General features: G+C 48.0%; 2 protein-coding genes across 10 annotated transcripts in view; one reads left to right on the top strand and one right to left on the bottom strand.

Annotated features, from left to right (window-relative positions):
- The window catches only part of Fam81a (family with sequence similarity 81 member A), a 49709-nt gene extending 35973 nt beyond the window's left edge, over positions 1–13736 (bottom strand). The window contains exon 1 of one of the 9 annotated variants that reach the window (XM_004855725.4): positions 13593–13736. The gene's annotated coding sequence lies outside the window, so the exon portion shown is untranslated. Of the gene's footprint in view, positions 1–12883; positions 12995–13408 lie in introns of those variants that run through there. The other 8 variants (XM_087199015.1, XM_087199008.1, XM_087199014.1 and 5 more) reach the window with 8 other exon arrangements.
- Positions 13122–21261, top strand: part of LOC110344147 (uncharacterized) — a 40830-nt gene continuing 32690 nt past the window's right edge. The window contains exons 1-2 of the mRNA XM_087199017.1: positions 13122–13381; positions 17402–17473. The gene's annotated coding sequence lies outside the window, so the exon portion shown is untranslated. The remainder of the gene's footprint in view (positions 13382–17401; positions 17474–21261) is intronic.

The raw sequence follows: 21261 nt of genomic DNA, 5'->3' as shown, positions 1-21261 counted from the left end.
ATTTTTAATGCCTGCATGATATTCCACTGGACGGATGGTGATTCAGATGCATGAAAAGTGAGTAATACAGATTGCAAGCTACATTCAAAATTCAGATTATGATGAAACTCTGATAATGGAATGTGAAAAATCAAGAAGGGATGAAAACCAGTTGGTCCATAATTATGACAGGAGCGCCTGCTGCCACTCACTGCTAGAATCTGGCAAACACCATACTGCCTCGCCAGTTGGGCACTGTTGTAAATGAGGAGCTGTTTTGGTCAACAAATTTTCGCAGGACAAATAATCTTGAGAACAGAGGATTATCTGAAGTGATTGTTTTTTTTATGGTACCGGGGATTGAACTCAGGACCTTGCACTTGTAAGGCAGGTGCAACACCACTGAGCTACATCTCTGGCCCAAAACTGAAGTGATTTTATAATGCTGGATTTAATCAACTGAATGCTACTGTGACTAGAGGGTATTTTATGATTTAGAAAAGGGACTGATACAGCATGTCCAATGAAAAGCAGTTTTTCTTTTTTAATTAATATATTTCTTTTTTTATTAATTTTATTGGTACATTTTAGGTATACAATACAATGACATTCCTCATTGGAAATTTGTGCCTTTACATAATCTCTCTTGGTTCTTATTGTTTTTCCCCCTTCCTCTGCCCTCCCTATTTACAAAGACTCTGTTTCCATTTTTTCATTTTCTCATATTAATTCCTTTCCCTTCTATCCTTTCCCCTATCCCTCCCACTTCCCCTTCCCCCCTTCTCTTCCTATTTCACATTACCTATTATACCTTTTAGTCCTTATTTACACTTTCAGTTTCTCACACTAGAGAAACTATTCAGTATTCACACGTGTGTCCTATTTATTTCACTTAAGAGCTGCGCCTCATTGTGGATCCATTTAGCTACAAATGTCTCTAGTTTCTTGTTCTTTATGGCTGAGTAGTACTCCATTTTATGTTTTAAAAACCACATCTTCTTCATCCAGATTCCAGCTGATGGGCAACTGGGCTGCTTCCAAGTTTTAGCTATTACAAACTGTGCTGCTACGAACATGGGTGCACATTTATTACTGTGGTATGATTCTTTTAATTCTTTGGGGAAGATCCCCAGCAGGGGAATAGCTGGGTCAAATGGGACTTCCAGTCCTAGTTCTTTGAGGTATCTCCATACTGATTTCCACAGTGGTTCCACCAGTCTGCACTCCCACCAACAACGGAGAAGGGTTCCTTTCTCCCCACAGCCCTGCCAGCATTTGTTATTGGTTGATTTCATGATAGCAGCCATTCTTTCTGGGGTGAGGTGGAATCTCAGTGTTGTTTTCATTTCCATCTCTTGAATGACCAGTGATGTTGAACATTTTTCATATGTTTATTTGCTATTTCTACTTCGTTGACTGAGAAATGTCTGTTAATTTCAGATGCCCATTTTTGGATTGGGTCTTTGAATTTGGGAAGTTTATTTCTTAATTTTTATTTTGAGGCAAGGTCTCACTGTGTTGTCTAGGCTGCTCTTAAACTCCTGGACTCAAGTGATCCTCTTGCTTCAGCCTCCCATGTAACTGGAACTGCAGGCATGTGCCACCATCCCAGCAGTTTGAAGAGACAAAATGTATCAGGATTTCCAAGAATCTAAGAAAACAGAGCAGCGGGAAGAGCTGTTGGAGAGGATGGATTAGGCTCTTGTGGCCATGTCATGAACCATTAAGATGATTCTGCTAGTTCCCCTCGCCTAGAGTCCATACCCAGCACATATCCCTTTAAGCTTCCTGTATGTTCGTGCATAAAAAGGGAGTGTTCGCGGTATCGGCCAGCTGGCCCTCAGCTGTGAAGTAATGCACTGGAACAGGATCACAATGAGAACTGGGTTGGGGCGAGCCTGGCCCGACACCTGCTCTTCTGACTGTTCAAACAGTATTCTACAATGTTCTAGACCCGTGGTGCTGAGCCATGACCACACCCTGGCACCTGTGGTGGTGACTGACTGGTAAGGTCGCCCCATGACCGTGTGTGACTCGCTCCTGAGCACCCACCCAGCCACAGCCCCCTGCCCACAGGGGCAGCTGTGATTCTGACACCAAGTCTCCCAGACCTTATGCAGTTCTCTTCACCAGGAATAGAGTATTTCATAATCTAACTTTTAAGTCTTCTTCTACATTTCCAAGTGGTTGTCTTGCTTAGAAAATCTCAAAAGAATATTGAAGAAAGAAGAACTGTAACAAGTTTTTTTTTTTTCATACCACTGGCTCTGTTCTGGTGGTGAAAATAAATGATAAAGCAAATCTAATTTGCCACATGAAAAAATCACAAGAGATAACATTTCATCCCATCAGATTGTCAAAAATCAGTTGTGAGAAGATCTGCTATCGATGTGGAGCAGTAGGGATCCCAGATGGGATGCGAATCAGCAACACCACTTTGAAAGCAATGTTCAATACCTCTAAAGCTGGAGAGGCACAAATCCCACGATTCAAAATTCTACTGCTAAGAAATAGTCAAAAAAATCTTTCCAAATGTACTCATCAGGAAACATTTACAAGAATATTTAGGATAGCATTGTTTCTAATATTAAAAAAGTATGGGTGGGGAGGTTGGGCATACATCCTTCAGCAACTGGATGAATATAGCGTGCTACATTTATGCAATCAAAGAACAAACAGTATTGAAAATGAATGAATAGAAGTATAAGTCCCAGTCAGGCGTGGCGGTCCAGGAGCCTGAGGCTGAGTTACAGGCTTGCCAGGGAGAGTTCAAGGCCACCCTGAACTGCATAGCAAGCTCCTGTCTTACACACACACCCACACACACCCACACACACACACAAAGAATTACAAGTCCCTGAGGAATACAGGGGGCTTCAAGTAAATGTATATATTTGAGCCAGGTGTGGTGCTGCACACCTGTAATCTCAGCACTTAGGAGGCTGAGGCAGGAGAATCACTGCAAGTTCGAGGCCAGCCTGGGCTACATAGTGAGACCCTGTCTTAAAAAAAACAACGAAAAAGTAAATGTATACATTTGACTTCTTATACTTTACTTTTCCTCGTATCATTTAAAAAGAACATTACTTCTTTCTGCCCTCATTTAAACAAAGATGAACTATGTAAAGGCCACAAGTTCAAAGGGGGACCACACAGTCTCCCCAGTGTACCCACGGAGCTCCATCTTGATCTACACATTCTAGAACTGTGAAATGGGAATTCCATCACATCTCTATCCTTCAAGCATTTTATCCATACTTAGCCTGCGATCTTAACCAGCTGTCAGTATTTCTATAAATGGCAAGTGGTTAAGAATTCAGTAATAGAAGAGTAGCTGATTAAAATATCAATGGCCGTTTATAAAAGCCATCCATAATATTTATCAAAAGAATATCAAGCTGCGTGTGGTAGTCCACTCCTGTAATCCCAGCAGTCAGGAGGCTGAAGCAGGAGGATTGCCCAGCCCGGGCTACGCAGTGAGCTCAAGACCAGCCTGAATTAATATCGAGAACTTGTATCAAAAAAATAAAGTTTAGGGCCGGGGATTTAGCTCAGTGGTTTCACCGCCTGCTGGGCAAGCACAAGGACCCGAGTTCAATCTCTGGTACCAAAAAATAAAATAAAATAAAGTTTAAAAAATAGCAATAGCTCTTTGAAATAATGGCCACACAGACTACAAAATAACATCATAAATACATCCTTGCCAAAATGTTAACGTTTCAAAAACAAGTTGACTGTACAGTCTTCTATAAAACCAGAATCAGGGCCTGGAAACCAGATCTTTGACCCACGGCAGCACAGTCAGATGGTGCAAATATTCTAACGTAGGAATTTAAAGGATCCGGGAAATTTCCTACCAGCACCACCATGAAGCCAGTGCCACAGCCCCGCGGTCCTCCTCACAGTGAGAAGCCAGCCTGACGCCGGCCGGCCAGAGCACCGAGGTCCAGGGCAAGCTCAGCGCGGCCCCACTGTGTGCTCGGCCCGCGACTGTCTGGCTTCCTCCCCTCCCTCCGATCCAGCCGGCGGGCCGGGGCTACTTCTAATGCTGTCCCACTTCCCACCTCACAGCCCCCCAGCCCCCCACCCTGCTCCCCCAAGCCACATCCTGGAATTATTCGGCGGTGTGGACAGCCAGGACGGCCAGTACGTGGCTGAACCACTTGGTTGTTTGGTTTGTTTTGCACCGGAGATCGAAGTCGGGACCTTGAGCTTGCCAGGCAGGCGGCGGAGCCACTGAGCTAAATCCCCGGCTGAGCCACTTGTTTTAGTGAAAGGAGAGGGCTGTTCGAGTGGACCCAGGGTACCCAGCTGCTCAGGCCAAGCAAAGGCCCACAGCTGGCCGCAGGGGCGCCCCCTCACGTCCGCAGGGCTCCCATGGGCACTCGACTCCTTGCCGGACAGCTCGCCTCTCCCTGCCCTGACCAGAATTCTGGGAAACAGGTGCACAGTCCCTGGAAGAAGTATCCCGGGCCGGGGCAGGAGGGCGCAGATGGCTGGTGCTGCCGAGGTGCGTGGGCAGGAAGTGCGGGTCCAAGACCCAAGCCCTGCGTGGCCTGTGCGTGAGGGGCATCCTCAGACCAAAACGGCCGTTCTCGGACAGACCAAAAACCCCTCGACCATCTTGGAAATTACGGGTAAGGCTCTAGAAGTCTTGTTTTGGAAATACTGTTCAAATCATGGAAAGAAGGAAATAAAAATGTAAATAGTGCCACTGGGTACATTTGTATTCTGCTTTTCCTTATTTTCTTTCTTTCTTTTTCTTTTTTGGAGACAGGGTCATGCTATGTAGCCCAGGCTGGCCTTGAACTGGCAGTGATCCTTTTGCCTCAGCCTCCCGAGTGCTAGGGTCACAGGTATGCACCACCACGACTGCTGTTATTTTCAGAATACCTTATATAGGCATATTTTTGCAATTATAAAAATTTACATAAGTACTTGAAAAAAGGAATGAGCCAACACACGCGCGTGCACGCACACACACACACAGACACACACCAGAAAAATTTCACTTACAGCTATCAAAATCAAGTCACAAAGCTGGGCATGGTGGCGCACACCTGTGATCCCAGCACTCAGGAGGCTGAGGCAGGAGGGAGCCAGCCTGGCCTACATAATGAGTTCAAGGCCAGCCTGAACTACATAGTTCAACCCTGACTCAAAACAACAACAATAAAAATTTAAATTAGGTTTTAGAATGCTTAAAGCGTTTACAGCGGTCTTCCGGCCACAGCAGTGGGTGCTGCATAGCTGAAGGAATCCAGTGATTCCAACAGACGGGTGGGCTCTGGACAGTCCCGAGTCACACGCAAACCACTGGGTCCCCCGCCGTCACAGGAGTCTGCTTTCTCCACCCTCCCCGGCTCAGAACGACGTTGACATGTTCAGGAGAACCCTGCAGAAACAGACTGGTTTTTGTTCTCGTCTATTAATAACAGCTATTTTGAAATGCTATTTAAATCTTCTATTGTTATTTGAACTTTTCACGGATTCTGTCTCCCCGGCTGAGCTACTGGGGGCAGCAGGGACCGTGTCCCATAGGAAGCCGTGTCCCCCGTGAACCCCAGCACATAAGTATGTGTTGATTTGCCTTTTTGTCTGTCTGAAAGGCCCGTGGTTCCCACGCTCACATCCTGCTGCTGATTTCTCCATGGCTGCTCCAGCTGTGAGCTTGGCAGACGGCTCAGGCCGCCCCACGGCGGGCCGGGCCCTCACACGCGCGCACACCCACACCGAGAGAGAAGTGTCTTAATATTACTTTTATCAACAGCTATATTTGGCAACTTTTCTCTCTAGCATTAGAGAAGACACATTACCAAATGTTACAAAAGGGAATCTGCCAAATACAACAGCTAGAACAGAAAAAAAATATTATTAAAAGCCGGTGTAAACTCTACCTACTAAATTCTCTCCCTCGGCCCCTAGGTAGGTGTGCAGGGCTCGCACAGAGAGGCCGACTCCGTGTCCCCCGGGAATCGAGGTTCGACTTTGGGTCCTGCCTGTGGGGAGCTCAGGATGAGGGTTTGGAAGACAAAGCCAATGTGGCCCCAATTCCTTCCTCACTGGCAGAGGGCTGCCGGCCTCCCCTGCCTAGTGTGCCAGTCTTGGAGAGACTCTTTCATTTTGAGCAACAACTGGAGCTCAGCACATTAATTTTATAACTATTTAGAGAGAGCAGGGGAGGACTCTTGAGCTCTTCCAGAGATAATTAAAAAGGGGGGGAGGGGGGAGAAATCTGAAACAAAAAAATAAACCAAGCTGAAGGCACCAGAGGTTTCTGAATAACATCTTCCCGGTTAAACAATTTTAAGAATCCCATAATGCGAGAGCAACCCCACACACACGCTCCCACACAAACGCGCTCTTTCTTCAAGCCGAGCTCAGAGAGATGCAGCAACAGGACTTCTGCTTCTTCCGCAGGGACTTCCTGCGGAGAGGACGTTTCGGCCGTCACCTCACTTCCCCAGGAGCGCTGCGGGCCCGTGTTGGGGTAACCGTGGGTCAGCACGAGGGAGCCGCCCTGCGTTCCCAACCACCTGGGCAACTCGCAGCCCTACAAGCTGACTCCTGACTTCTCAGCAGAGACAGAAAAATTCAGCCCTTCGGATGCCTGTCAACCAGCACATTCGCAGCAACTTTCCTGGGGTACCGGAAAGAGGGGATTATGTTCTGCTAAATCACCTTATTACCTCTCATGACTGCTTTTTAAAAATACCAAATGAGGGCTGGGGATTTAGCTCAGTGGTTTCGCCGCCTGCTGCGCAAACGCAAGGACCCGAGTTCGATCCCCGGTTCAAAAAAAAAAACAAACCAAATGGGTTTCGAGGGGTAGCTCAGTAATACAGCGCTTGCCTAGCACATCCAAGGCCCTGAGTTCAATCCCCAGCACGGCAAAAATAAATAAGTAAAAAGGCCGGGAGCACAGCTCAGTGGCAGAAGGTTTGCCTAGCTTATCCAAGGCCCTAGGTTTGATCCCCCAGTACCTCAAAAGCAAACAAACATGTAAACAAGGACCACTGAGCAAGGAAAAGAATCACAGAAGACCACCAAGTAGTAAAAATCAATCGAGTTTCCTCTTTCAAAATCACTTGCTTTTGAGCCAGGCATGGAGGGACACACCTGTGATCCCAGCACTCTGGAGACTGAGGCAGGAGGAACACAGCAGGTTCGAGGCCAGCCTGGGGAATGTAGTGAACCTGTCTCAAAAAAAAAAAAAGGAAGAGAAGAACGAGCAAGTAGAGGTCGGAGAGACCCGACAATGGCAGGAAGAGGTGGCTGGGCTCCAGGGAGGAAGTGAGTCTGGGAGGCTCTCCCTTTCAGCTGCCCACTGGAAGTGTGGAGAACCAGGCGGGCCATTTTTAATACGTGATGTTCAGTTTCTCCAGTCCTTTCTCAGATCAACTATGCTCTCTCTTCGTCTCAACACAGGCACAAACTTAAGATGTCAGCAGGGAAATAATTTGTTCCACTTCTCCAAGTATCCACTGCTTCCCTACAAGAGCCTCTTCTGAGCCACCCACCTGCCTCGAAGGGCGCGGCATGGGTCTCACAGCTGCCCTCGCAGACCGGAAGCTGGCACACAGCTCTAAGGTCATCGAGACCCTCTGCTTGCTGATTTAACTGGTGCCTTAGTCCAGTCAGTGAGTACGCACTGGGCTGTGAGTCAAGGGAGACGGTATCAGCAGGGTGCCAGGCACAAGTGGAGAGGGGCACCCCTGTAATGCCAGCGCTCGGGAGTCTGAGGCAGGAGGGTCGAAGGCTGGAGGCCACCCTGGGCTCCAAAATGTCACAGACCCAACAGCCACTGAGCAGAAGGCAGGATGGGCTTGAGCTGGGCCATCAGGGGAAGCATCTGAGGAGCAGGATTAGAGGTGGGTATCCCAAGAGATGGGCTAAGCACAGAGTAGGGAAGGATGGAGAGAGGACAAAGCAACTGTGCCCACTGGGCAGTAGACTTCGCACCTCAACTGCTGGACACAGGAGACACAACGAGAACAAGCAGGATGGGACAGATTGAGGGGGACAGTGCAGGGTGCACCTCAAGGCTGGAGGACCAACAGGAGGTACACAGGAGCAGCACTGCCCAGGTGCCAGTTCCAGCTACAGAGAGGAGGACAACAGCACGACAGCCAGCCAGGGGCCATGGGGAGGGCACAGTGCCACCACGCACAGGACATGGCACACACGCCCAGTGAAGGGGCAGCCTACAAAGTAACTGGCCCGAGCCCTTCCAAAGTGTCAAGGTCACCGCTGGGCGTGGTGGCGCAGGCCCGTAATCCCACTCAGGAGGCTGAGGCAGAAGGATCGCCATGAGTTCCAGGACAGCCTGGGCTACATAGTGAATTTGAGGCCAGCCTGATCTATTTAGCGAAACCCTGTCTCAAAAAACCGAAAAAAAAATTGTCAAGGTCATGAAAGACAGATAGAATGACTACGGAACTGGCCCAGATTAAAGGAAATGACAACTAATGCAACAAAGAGCCTGGGTTGGCTCCTGGACAAAAGCATTTGTTTTGTTTTGCTTTTTAAAGATCTTTCCCCCTCTTTTTGCATAAAGGACAACTGGTGATACATGATAAGATCTGTGGATTGGATAATAACCCTAAATCAATGTTAAATCTGATTTTTCCTCCAATACTGGGGATCAAACTCAGGACCTTGATTGTTAAATCTGATTTTGACACTTGTTTTGGAAGAAAGTGTTCTTTTTTAAGAAAAAAAAATACCCTTAAGTATTTAGGAGGATAAAGGTATACCATGTCTATATTATTCTGAAGTGGTTCAGGGAAAATTTACAACAAATATATGTGTGTGTACATGTCTACGTGTGCGACATAGACACAGGTATGCCGAGTCAGGGAGTAAGAGACTGTGATAGAAGAATGTGGTTAGGGCCCAGGATGTAGCTCAGTGGTACCGCACCTGCCTGCCAAGCGCAAGGTCCTGAGTTCAATTTCCGGTACCATAAAAAAATGAAGAAGAATGTGGTTAAAGGGTATATCTGAATTATTTAAATCCTTGGAATTTTTCTGTAAATATGACTTATTTCAAAATGAAAAGTTAAGAAAGAGGAACACTGATTAAGGAATCCAGTGTGACAAAATAGTAGGTTTCCTGGTATTAAACTCTGAATGAAATCTAGGGGGCAAGCTGAGCAAAACAGGGTCGAAAGGAGGGCTCCAAGCTCAGAGGTTGCCAGCTCCACATTCAGATCCCGAGTTCCTTTCTCTGATCGATTCCTAGCGAGCAGTGCCTCCCTTCAGTTACTCTAACTTCTGTCTCCCTCGGGCTCTTCACCTTCAGGACAGGAACCGGAAGAGTTGTGGCCTCATAGCCGGAGGAAGGAGCCAGGCTTTCGGGGAGGTGAGGGGACTCGTCCAGTCCCCCTCGTCATGGTTGGTTTTGGGGTGCAGATGAGGCCAGGAAAGCTGAGGGGGCCCAAGGACAGGAAGGCGAAGGAGGCACAGGAGCTGGGCACAGAACCTGGGCGGCCAGTGCTGTGGAAGACAGGGACCACGAGAGGCCCAGGAGCAGAGTGACACCACCAGCCGCCGCAGGGCACAGACCAAGGAGCGGGACAGAGCCAAGGGGCCGTGAGGGCACCTCCACTGCCGCCCAGGAGCAGGCAGCTTCGGCAGGAAGACGATGGAGATGAAGTGTGAGCGGGCTGCCCAAGGCGAGACCCGCGGCCAGCCGGAGAGCTCATCAGCGCCTGGGATCTGGGGCTGCACAGTCTCCCAGTCACCAACAGCCCCGTGTGCCCCTTTAAAGGGAATTGAATATTTTTCTTTTCTTTTTTTGTGGTGCTGGGGATAGAACTGAGAATGCCTCATGCATGCAAAACTTGCAGTCTGCCCCTTAAAACTTCAATTCCTCAGTCACACTTAGCTACACTGGGAGAGCTCAGGGACAGCACTGATATAAAATATTTCCCTCGCCGCAGGAAGTTCTACGGCACAGGGCGGGGCCTCTCGAACAATTTCCCAGGAGATGAGTGACCTGAATACATGGCGGAATGGGGGCTGGGGCAGAGGAAGGAGAGGCCACAGAAATGGAGATGGGGAACGGGAAATGGAACAAGTTCCCAAAGGGCCCCGGAGGAAGGAAGAGATTGCTGGCTTCAAGGCCAGAGAGGGCAGGGTGCCGGCCTAGGTTCCTCTGAAGACATCTTCTTTTGAAGAAAGAAGATAAACAAGGGCAAAAACAAGCAGAGGAAAACGCCTGGGACGAGTGAAGACACAGGGAGGACGCACAGTGAATGAAGGCCCAGGGCTGCAAACTAGAATGTCTGTACCTTTACCAGTGAAGGGAACTCATGACGAGTTTAATTAGTGATGCAAAGCTCTGGTGTAACCTGAGTGTAACTCTAAGTGGATGCAGTCGGAGTCAACAAATGATGGACTTTTTCTTTAGAAGAGCAAGACCTCAGTGAATGAAAGCAACCAGCACAAACCAGCAATGGAACTAGTGTGAAGGCCTCTGCTGGGTAATACCAAGGCAGGCTGGAAGGACAGTGCACACAATGAGGGTGATTTGGGATTGGAAACTGGAATAGGAGAAGCCCAACCTGTTTTGACAATGGATTCCAGACTGCAGATGGCGGAAGTGGCTGGCCACCCGAGGCTCCCAATGGCGGGAGGGCGCCTTGAGGAGCCACAGAACGGGAACAGCAAGTGATCAGAGTCCTCAGTGGTGGTTCGAAGCAAACACAGTGGGTGGAAAGAATCAGCTCAGTAGGCAGAAGTCCAAGCTCTAGATGTTGAAGGTGAAGAAATTCTCAAGACTGAACACATCCTAGATGCTAGTGGTTGAAGTAAAGTGAAAACTGAAGCCCCGAGAGTTGGCATTGAGTAACTCTAGGTGCAGTCAATGAATTAGAAGACCCTCTACATAAACCCCAAAGTCACTGGCAAGAGGCAAGGCAGGGGCGGGGGATTTAGCTCAGTGGTTCTGCTGCCTGCCTTGCAAGCGGAAGGATCTGAGTTCAATCCTCAGTACCAAAAAAAAAAAAAAAAGAGGCAAGGCAAAGAGAATGAAGCTGGTCCCTCCTGTCACTGGCTCACTTTGTAGCATCAAGTGAAGTCAACACCAAACCGAAGTGAACACCAGAATCAGCAGGGAGCTGTTTCCTCTCTTCCTCCTCCCTCCCCTGTTGCTCCTCTTTCTTCTTTTGGGGTTTGTTTTTAAAATGAGGATTTTGAAGTTCTCACCCACACTGATGATTCTACTTTGGCACACTTGAGCCTAACACATCATGTTTTTCAAAATCTTCCAAGTGATTCTGAAGACCCACCAGGGTGGGAAGTACCGAGCCAGAAGATGAGCATCCTTGCTCAGGTGAGAGAGAGGGCAGCAGAGAGGGCTGTTCTGAGAAAAGTCATTCCCTGAAGCTCAGGTACAAAGGGAAGGCCAAGGAACCGCTTGGCAATGGAAAAATGGAAATGCAGGAGTCTGGCTGCAGGATGTAGGGAAGGGGACACTGCAAGACTGCAGTCACACAGGCCAGCGGCCTGCCGAGGATGCGGGGGACTTTGCTAATGGAGATTCCAAGCACAGTGAGATCTGCTCATTGGAGGCTTAGTAGGGCTGAATGCCTGGGCCGTAGTATTTTTCTGTGAGCCACTGGATTTCTAATGTATAAACCATTAACGATCACTAAGCCTCTGGTAAGCAAGCTTGCACAAGAAGCTTTTTCATGAACCGGAAAACTTTGCCCAGCCCACATTTTTATACAGATGAGATGCGACCCAAACGAATATCCAGGTTCTCTCAAAGTCAGAGGGGCAGGCCTGGGAGAGGAAGGCAGGTCTGTCCCTCCAGGCAGAAGAGGGAAGTTTGCCGATGGACAATGTGGAAAAGGGCCTGAGTGTCTTTTTTAGTACCAGCCAGTGCTAAAAATAGAAGAGGAACCACAGCCTATCAGATACTCCTTACATACACACACACACACACACACACACACACACACACACACTCCATGGCGGAGCTCTGAAAGCAGATACAACGTGCAAATCCTACCAATGGTTCTCAATAAAGAAACATATTTACTCTCACGAACCTCTTATCTGAAGAGCAACCTGCCTGTGTTTGGCCCTGCTCCCCAGAAAGCTGCACTTTGACAGATTCAAACCAGTCCAGCATTGTTTCTGATCACTCCTGCGAAATAATTCCTGACACCAGGTATAGGGTCTTTAGGCTGAGGGTGCGCGCGTGCGCACTCACACACACACACACACACACACACGCGCGCGCGCGCGCGCACCTCAGGCACATTGAAAAAATGACTCATTTAATTTGCTGCTGCCTGCCACTACTGGGTTTTGGTTTTACCTGTTCAAATACAAAGTTTTCTATGAGATCAACTACAGCAAAGAAGCAGTCGGGAGGATTAACTCTTGATTTTTGTTCACAACCCTGGGCTGGGGCACCCAGGGGTTTTGACCTGAGCGTTTTAAGCAGCCGCTCTGCAGACCTCAGACTGCTCTCCTGAGCATCTTCCACAGGACAGTGACCTCCCTCGTCACTTCGGGGGTCGGTTCCAGGAAACCCCTTGCAGAATAAACTTGGTTGAGTCTTGCAGATCCAACACCTGACAAACCGAACCGTGCTTCAGGCTGTCCCTCGGCTCCTAGCACGACGGCACGGCGCAACACAACTGCCCAGGACCCACGTCTCTCCTTCCAAATACGGGCAGGGTCGACCTGTCCAAGGTCACTCAGCTCGCTGGGTGGGACGGGGACGCGCCCCTGCCCCAGCGACCTGTGCACCGCCCCGCGCCCGAGACCTGCGAGCACAGCACGCTGCCCTCGCCTCGCTCCGCCCGCCTGCCCTCCAGCCGGCGCGCGGATCACCCTGTGGCGCGGAGCGGCGTCTGCCCCCGCGGGCGGCCGGGCTCTGCACTCACCGGCGCGGGCAGCTCTCCGGCGCGCGGCGAGCTCTGCGGGCTCCGGGCTGCGGCCGCGCCGCGGGGAGCGCCGGCCAATCAGTCTGCGCGGCCGCGGCCGCGGCTCGCTGCGGCGGGGGAGGGGGGGGCGGGGGACGCGTTGCCTGGACGCGGTTGCCAGGCACTGGAGCCTAGGCGTCCCCGCCCGCCAGCCGCCGCCTGCCCCCCCCCCCCGCCCCGCGCGCGCCGCGCCCGAAATAGCCGCTCGGCGGTGGCCGCCCGGGGTCCACGGGCGGCGGGGCTCTCGCGCGCTGTCGTGGGGCGGCGCCCCCGGAACGGCAGAGGTCAGGGTCTGCAGGGCGCCCGGGAAGAGGAGAGCCCTGGAGGCTGCAGAGGGAGGCTCCCCGGAACCCCAGCATCCCGTTTTCATGAAACCTCCTGCCCACTAAAATAGTTGTCCGCCCTCCCTGCCTCGAGCTGGGTAGAAGCCACGCTCGGGCGCACGCCCCACCTGTGCAGGTGAGCGAGCCCGGGGCCCTCGGTCACCTTGCAGCGCAGCGGGGTCCCCTCCCTTCCGCTCCGCGCGCTGACTCGAGGTCCCCCTGCACCACGCGCGGCCACCCACTCGTGATTCCCTGCCTCGCGTGGGCGGGATTCGAGCGCAAGGGACCCACCTTCGCCCCCTCCCGCTGCGTCTGGTTCCTGCCGCTCCCACGGTGGGTCTACTTACCCAGGCGCCAGGCTCCCCGCCCGCCCGGGCCCCCATCCCCGGGAGGGGAGGAAGAGCGTGACTGGTAGGAGGGACCCAGCTTCGAATCCAGGCGTGCGTGTGTGCGCGCTCGCGCGCGCGCGCGTGTGTCTCTGTGTGTGTGTGTGTGTGTGTGTGCGTGCGCGCGCGCGCTCCAGGGTATTCCGCGGCTGTGTCCTCCGCTGGGAAATAGGATAATGCCCCCCACGAAGGGCTCCTGCGTCTGAAACATTCATTCAGTCAGTATCATTTATTGGACGTCTGCCAAGCTCTCCAAACTATGTTTAGCTCTGAGACACAATGGAAGGAGAGGGAAACCAGGCAGGGCTCGGCTATCTCGAAGCTTGTGGCTTGACAAACGGTAATCAAATAGACATATGTCAAAGTGCCACTGTGGCCAGAACCGTCCCGGCTCTGCGTCCCGGAATGTGGACATCTGACCTAACAGCAGCCCTTTAGCCCTGTAAAAGCTCCATGGCTATTGTTTTCCTCTTCTCCTTGGATTCCCGCTGACTGGCTCGTGACATGTACTCAGGAAATACATGCTGAATTGAAGTCTGTGTCGTTGTGATGACTGTGTCACTCGATTTCCCAGGGATTTTCTGCCACTTAAAATATATTTGAAACGCAAGGAATTTGCTACCCTGTCTGGAAGGACGTAGGTGTCCCCAGAAAGCACCTGTCTGAACCCAGGGGGCCCAGGGAAAGGTTCCGAACGTTTTCTCCTGTTCCCCCCCCCCCCCAGGCTCCCTTCTAGGACAGTGATAGTGAATTTTATATTCCTTCACTTGGCACACCTACCGAACAGGAAACTTCTGGTGGTCTCCAAAGCATGACTTTGACATTTTATCTGCCACAAGACTCCCTCATGTTCCAGGGTGGAAAAGCTGAGGGGCTCTTGTCACTGTAGCCACCTCTATTTAGGGTGACGTTAGTTAACAATAGCTGAGGATGTAGCTTAGTAGCTAAGTGCCTGCCTAGTGTGCATGAGGCCCTAAGTTCAATTCCCAGTGCTAAAAAAAGAGTGTTAACGCTAAGTAACATAAACAGAACACCAACGTTTTTAAATATTCACTAACAATAAGAAAAAAGTTATAGTTCTTTTGAAACCTGATTCCTCAATATGAGTCCTGAGGTGTCAAAGTCATCTCAAACCAGGCCTATTACATCCCATTTCTAATCTGCATTTTTTTTCTTTGCAAAGCAATTTGTTTTGAATCTTAAGAGACGAAATTTAATGCACAATGATTTAAGCTTGCCCTAGTTTCTTTCCCACCTTTTACTATTTCTGTAAGACAAATTCCAATCAAGTATCCCATTTTTCCAGAATTTTTTGTATTGGAGCTCATTACAGAGAATAGATTTCCCCTCGTTACTTTAACAGTCCATGATTTATCACAAATTATTTTATGCTGGCACAGTTTACTAAAAATGATTTCATCAAAAGAGCAAGTTGGGGTCAGGGATTTAGCTCAGTGGTTCCACCGCCTGCCTCAAAAGCACAGGGACCCGAGTTTGATCCCCGGTACCGAAAGAAAGAAAAAAAAGAGCAAGTATAAACTTCCTGGCTGTAATACTAGTCACCAACTAGTCATTAAATATAAATAATTTGTGCAACATATATATACTAGAGCAGTGGTGGCAAACTATTGGCACATGAGCCAAGTCGCTTGAGCAGCTGAGCATCAGATAACAGTTGGTTTTTGTTTTTTTTTAACTAAAACCTCAATATTCAGGTTTAATTGCAGTGTTGGCACTTTGCAATAAATAAGTGGGTTTGGGGTTGCAGTTTGAACACTCGATCTCTAAAAGATTTGCCATCACTGGGGCAGACATTGTAAGGTTCTTTCTTTTTTTCTCTCTTTCTCTCTTTCTTTCATTCATTTATTGCATGGCTGGGTTCTGGTCCTGTCCCTCCACTGCCAGGGTCTAGAAGATAAGCTGTACAGGACATCTGTGAGGCCAGCAAGCAGGCCAGCTAGGTGAAGGTCAAGGGCTTGCATAGGTCAAAAGTGGTATTCATAAAAAAAAGGTTGAAAACCAGCTGGGCCGTGAATGTGGCACGAACAGGAAGGATACACTGATCATTTCATCTGGTCCTCAGCGACTCTTCACAGGAGCTTATGACTCAGTGGGGCACCCTCCTCTGATGGGAGGTGTCTTCATCCCTAATAATTAGGGGCCGAAGCACTAAACCACAAGGAGTGGGCATATGTAGAGACCAGAAGGAGGAGGAAGGTCCCCACCAGGGAACAGTGAGGGAGAGCCAGAGCTGTGGGGTTGGGGACCATGTCAGAGAGCCCACAGGTAAAAAGGCTCCAGCAGACGTTTCCAGGTGACCTAGCATATAGAAAGTCACTAGTGACATTTAATGAGTATCTTTTAGTTATCAGGTCGCTAGTGGGTAGGAAATGACTGGTTGCAGGAAACATGCAAGAAAGGTGCTGGCTGCTCTTTAGAGTTTCTCAGTAAAAGGGAAGGTAACGCACACCAGCCACAGAGCAGTCTCCAGAGCCCATGGACACTTTCAAAATAGAGTGACTGTCTTTGCGTTGACATGTACTGTTGTGAAAAAGTGGAAACCACAATACATCGTTTGCACCCATTGACAATCTGAATTCCCTGATCAATTTCATCATCACCGTATCTGTTTTCCTTTTTAATTTTTTCATCATCGAAGAGAAATCTTATATTGAGCAGAGGTGGGGTTCAGATTTTGGGACATTATCCTTTTAAACTAAAACCTAGCATTAACCAGTTAACACATTATTATTATTATTATTATTATTATTATTAATGGCTTTCTTTGTTTTTGTTGCTACTAGTAACGTAATTAAAGAACTCTCTTTTTCCTTTCCTATGTAAACATAATGGTCGATACCCAGTACCAAAAAAAGAAAAGAAAATGTACAACAAACGTAATGGGATTTTCATGTCTTCAATATTTCATAAGTGGTTTATTTTGCTAATTTTCTTTCATGCTTAGGCTAGTCTTCTTAAATATGTTTTACTTACAGCTTCATTGCTGTCTATCCATCACACAAGAATTTTTTGTTAAAATATATTTTTGCAGTAATAGGGATTGAAACCAGGGCCTTCACACTGAGCCATATCACCGTGACTTTTGTGTGTGTGTGTGACAAGCTCTCATTAGGTCACTAAGTTACCCAGGCTGGCTTGTACTTTGGTCCTCCTGCCTCAGCTTCCGGTAGTTATTACAGGTGTGTGCCACCATTCTTGGTTTCACACAGGTTTCTTAAAGTAGCTACAACTAAGGCACAACCAGCCAAGGAACCGCAAACCATTGGAAAGATCCTTCCTGGTAGTACCGTATTTGTGTCTGGTACACAAAGGTGGGCAAATTCCACCTCAGGGTGTAGTTACATAGCATACAACTGAGACTTCATATTGCTTACTAGAGAGACAAAGGAGACTTTGTTCTGAGTTCGTGACCAGAAGTTCTAGAATAACTTCAGAATAAACTGAATCACCCAAAATTCAGTTCAGTAGCAAGGGAAGGATTATAGAAAATTCCACTGCACATGGATTTTGGAAAACTTTTCTCTCATCTTTCCAACAATTCTCTGAGGAGTCGGACAGCACCTAGGCTCCGTCCAGCAGAGTGCAGGCAGCATTCAGGGACTGTCTTGACATCACGTGCAGTCCAGACAAGGAACCCCACCCCACACAAGCTGACCTCTTGTTCCGGTTTCCTGCCAAGCAGTACCTTATCAGACAGCGATCTTCATAGGTAGGAGAATTAGAAGACAACTTTTACTTCTGTCCAACAGCAAAAAGGAACAGCAGGACCTGCCACACGAGAATGTGGGATGGAGCGACGTGCCAAACCCTACTGAAGCCAGGTAAGAAAACCAGGATTTCAGATCCCATCCTTTTCTTTTTTTTGGTACTGGGGATTGAACTCCAGACCTTGTGATTTCAAGGCAGGTGCGGCACCACTGAGCTAAATCCCCGGCCCTTCTGATCCCATCCTTATGAAGATGTTCATATTTCGTTAATCTTAGATTTTCTGCACCAATAGTTTTTCTTAAATGTTTCTTAAATGTTGTGTTAAATTGTATTTATCTTGATCCCTGAGTCTTGGGTACCCACTTAGATTTTGCACCTGGTACGAGTGCCTTGCTCACCTCTGCTGGCGCCAGTGGCACAACTGGTGTTTGTGTGTCAAGTCCTCTGCTACGTGCTTTCCTCCGTTATTTCATTTCTTCCCCGCAGCGACCCATGAGTAAACTGGGGCCTAGAGGCCTTGTGTTTCTTGTCCTAAGTCCCATGCCAATAAATGCTAAAGCAGCAATTTGACTTTGTGGACCTCTGAGGTCACAGCCTGTGCCTTTACCCAGGTGGTAACTTGCTCCCAAGAACCACCTGAGCTGCCTTGCAAGCACAAGGACCCAAGTTCGATCCCTGGTACAAAAAAAAAAAAAATAGTTTTGCAAGGACCCCAGTTTGATCCCCGGTACCAAAAAAAAAAAAGAACCACCTGAGTCTAAGGACAGAAATGCATCTCCAAACACTAGGAAGGGTGAGACAGGAGGATTGCCATGAGTTCCAGACCGGCCTGGAGTTCAAGGCTACCCTGAACTACACAGTAAGACCCTGTCTCAAAAAAAAAAAAAAAATGAAAATGAAAAAGGACTGGGGATTTAGCTCAGTGGTTCCAGCGCCTGCCTTGCAAGCGCAAGGTCCTGAGTCTGATCCCCAGTACCCTCCCAAAAAAAGAGAAAGAAAAAAGTGCACCCCTCCGTTCTCCACAGCCAAATTGCATAGCATAGTGAAAGCTGAATAAATGCCTTTTCCTTTCCCTTTTCCTTCCCCCAAGAGCAGCATATATTGAAGAGTAGGCATAATAACATATAAAAAATTATTAAGACAGCAAATTAGTCTCAACATTTTGTCTGATTGAGCATTTTTTAAAATAATGAAACTAAAGTGAGTTCTTTATAAGGACGTGCATGCCAGCAAAAGATGATAGAGTATCAGCAGAGAATCATTCACTTTTTTTAAAATCCTAATCGGACTGAGGGTGTAGCTCAGAGGTGACACTTGCCTAGCATGCTCAAGCCCCTGAGTTTGATCTCCAGAACTGCAAAAATAAATAAATAAATCAGTATCACAATAGACATTATATTCTGCACTTATAAAATTAATATCGGGCAATCACTATCTTATCTATCTATCTATCGATCTATCTATCTATCTTGTTTGTTTGTTTCTTTGTGACAGGGTCCCACTATGTAGTTGAGATCCACCTTGAACTCACTATGTAGCCCAGGCTAGCTTCAAACTCACAGGGATCCTCCTGCCTCAGACGCCCAAGTGCTGGGATCACAGGCGGGGGCCAGCACGCCTGGCTTCGTTTTGTTTTTTCAAACAGGGTCCTGCTGTATAGTCCAAGCTGGCCTTGAACCAAGCTAGGCATTCCAGGGTTCACAAGCTTCCTGCCTCACCCTCCTCCTGAGTACCAGGATCACAGGTGTGCACCGCCATACCCACAATGCAATTGTTCTTAAAAAGAGGAGTTGCACACCTGTAGTTTATTATTTCAAACTTCAAAATTTTATTATTATTTTCTCGCAAGACCTAGTCAGAAGACTGAAGATGTAATTAACGTCGGCTCAACTATTAGGTCTTACGTGTGGAGACAGAATGTGGTCATGGGTCTGCTTGGGTCGCTCCTCACATCATTACTGATGCTACTCGTCTCGGAAAAACTGAGTCTCCTTGTGGCTCTAGCCATGCCCAGAACCATCCCTTCCCCTGGCACGCCGTGACCAACGTCCTGCTCAACAGTGTGTGACCCTTAATACCCTGGGCTCCTGCTGGCCACACCTAATAGAACTCCACATTCTCTCCTCCACACACAGTGAGTGGTACTGTCACAGGCCGGCTTCCGCTTTGTCTATCTGAGTCCTCCTGCCCCCTCTCCGTGACTCAGCTGCATTAAGAACGGACAGAGCCTGGGTAGGGTCCTTGGTGCCATGAGAAAAGTCGAAGCAGTGTCAATGGCCCATCCTCCCTGCTCCCACTGGCAACTGAAGTCACTTCCTCCTCCCAGGGAATCTGTGAAGACAGATGTAAGCAGCAGTAGCTGTACATCAGCACCACCCCATGCCCCAGGTCGTTGTTTGGTTCCTGCTTTCCCGTACTTGTCTTGTTCTCATGAATGATAAAGGAAGATGTTAATCATCACCTGAACAGAAAAGACTGTAGCCTCCCTAGGCCACCACCTGACCCACAAGACCCTTTCCTCCCCCTGCCTGCCCTGGTCTCAGCCTCAAGCCTAGGACCTCTATCCAGTTCTCTTACTCTGGAAGCTGTGGCTTAGCTTTCTTTGCCTTATTTTCTCCCAAAGGCGCTCAGAAGAGTGAAAAGTCTAATTAACGCTGGTTCAACTACTTTGTCTTGTACATGGAGACAGAATTTGGTAGTTCTAGTACTTAAAAGTCAGAACATTCTTTTTTGAAGAGGTCTCAGCGACACATGCTAAATCACTGGTAATTCTTTGTAAGTTTAAATCCCAAAGCTCTGCTTAAACCATTCTGTGGCTTCTTATCTCAAATAAAACCAAAATCCTCTCCTGCATCTTCAAACCCTAACAGACACCATGCTCTAAATGCATCAGCTAGCCCCCTTCTTTACACGGCTGTCCTTTCGGCCTGAAATTCTCTCCCCCTAAACCACCACGTGGTTGGTTTTCAATTAAGCAGGCGTCCGCTGGATAACACCTGTTCAGACCTGCTCTACCCCGATCACTGTCGCACCTCTTCTTGGGTTGTGCTGTGTTTGTGATGCTCACTGCTGTCTAAAATTGCTTTATGCACTTGTTTATAATTTTCCCACTTAGAACGTAAGCCCCACAGGGTAGGGACTACAGAATGACAACAGTGTCACTCTTGCCCAGAGTAGCACCCTACGTTGCCCAGGTGCTCAGCAGGTGGGGAAATTGAGTCCTGCACAGATTAGATGACTTAAAAATCACCCAGTTAGAAAGAGAAACCATCCAATTGGTAAGAGATGGAGCCACAACTTGAACTCTGAATTTTGGAGTGGGTTGTATTATAATCCACCTACCATATCTTCAACAGGCAGTTATTTTAATTGTTTGAGTTATGGGAAAAGATAGTCTGGCTCTTTGTTATTTACAATTCTCAGGAAATACTAAAATGAAATTATTTTTCTTTTTCCTTGTTCTCAAATGTAACTTCCACAGAAAGAGAAATCATACTTTAAATGAATACTCTTTGTATCTAGAAATTATTTTTATATTAGTAAAATAGACTTCATGCTGACTGTTCCATTTTTAATAGGCTAAAACTGACATTAAAAACCATATACTGACTTTTTTGTCATGGTTATTAAAATATATGTGGAACAATTTACTAGGTAGTCAATGGGCTTATGTTCTTTTGAACAAAATTAGTTTTTAAATTCGTGTCTTAAGTCCGCTAAAAATGTTTCATAACACCACTGTAAAAGAGAAGAACTGTGGTTTATTAGCAAAACATTTTGAATATGCCTAAAATAGAAATACAGAAATTACATCTTAGGAAGAAAGGCAGTCAGAAGACTCTTAAATAAATAACCAGCGAACCTTCAAAATAATAGGTGATGTACTTTAAAGATGCACTGT

This window comes from Heterocephalus glaber, unplaced genomic scaffold (genome assembly GCF_053883595.1).
Source record: "Heterocephalus glaber isolate CG9 unplaced genomic scaffold, H.glaber_assembly_v1.0 deba00001689, whole genome shotgun sequence".
NCBI classification, from domain to species: Eukaryota; Metazoa; Chordata; class Mammalia; order Rodentia; family Bathyergidae; genus Heterocephalus; species Heterocephalus glaber.
Note: the sequence above shows the minus strand (reverse complement) of the source record. Positions and strands in the feature narration are given on the sequence as shown.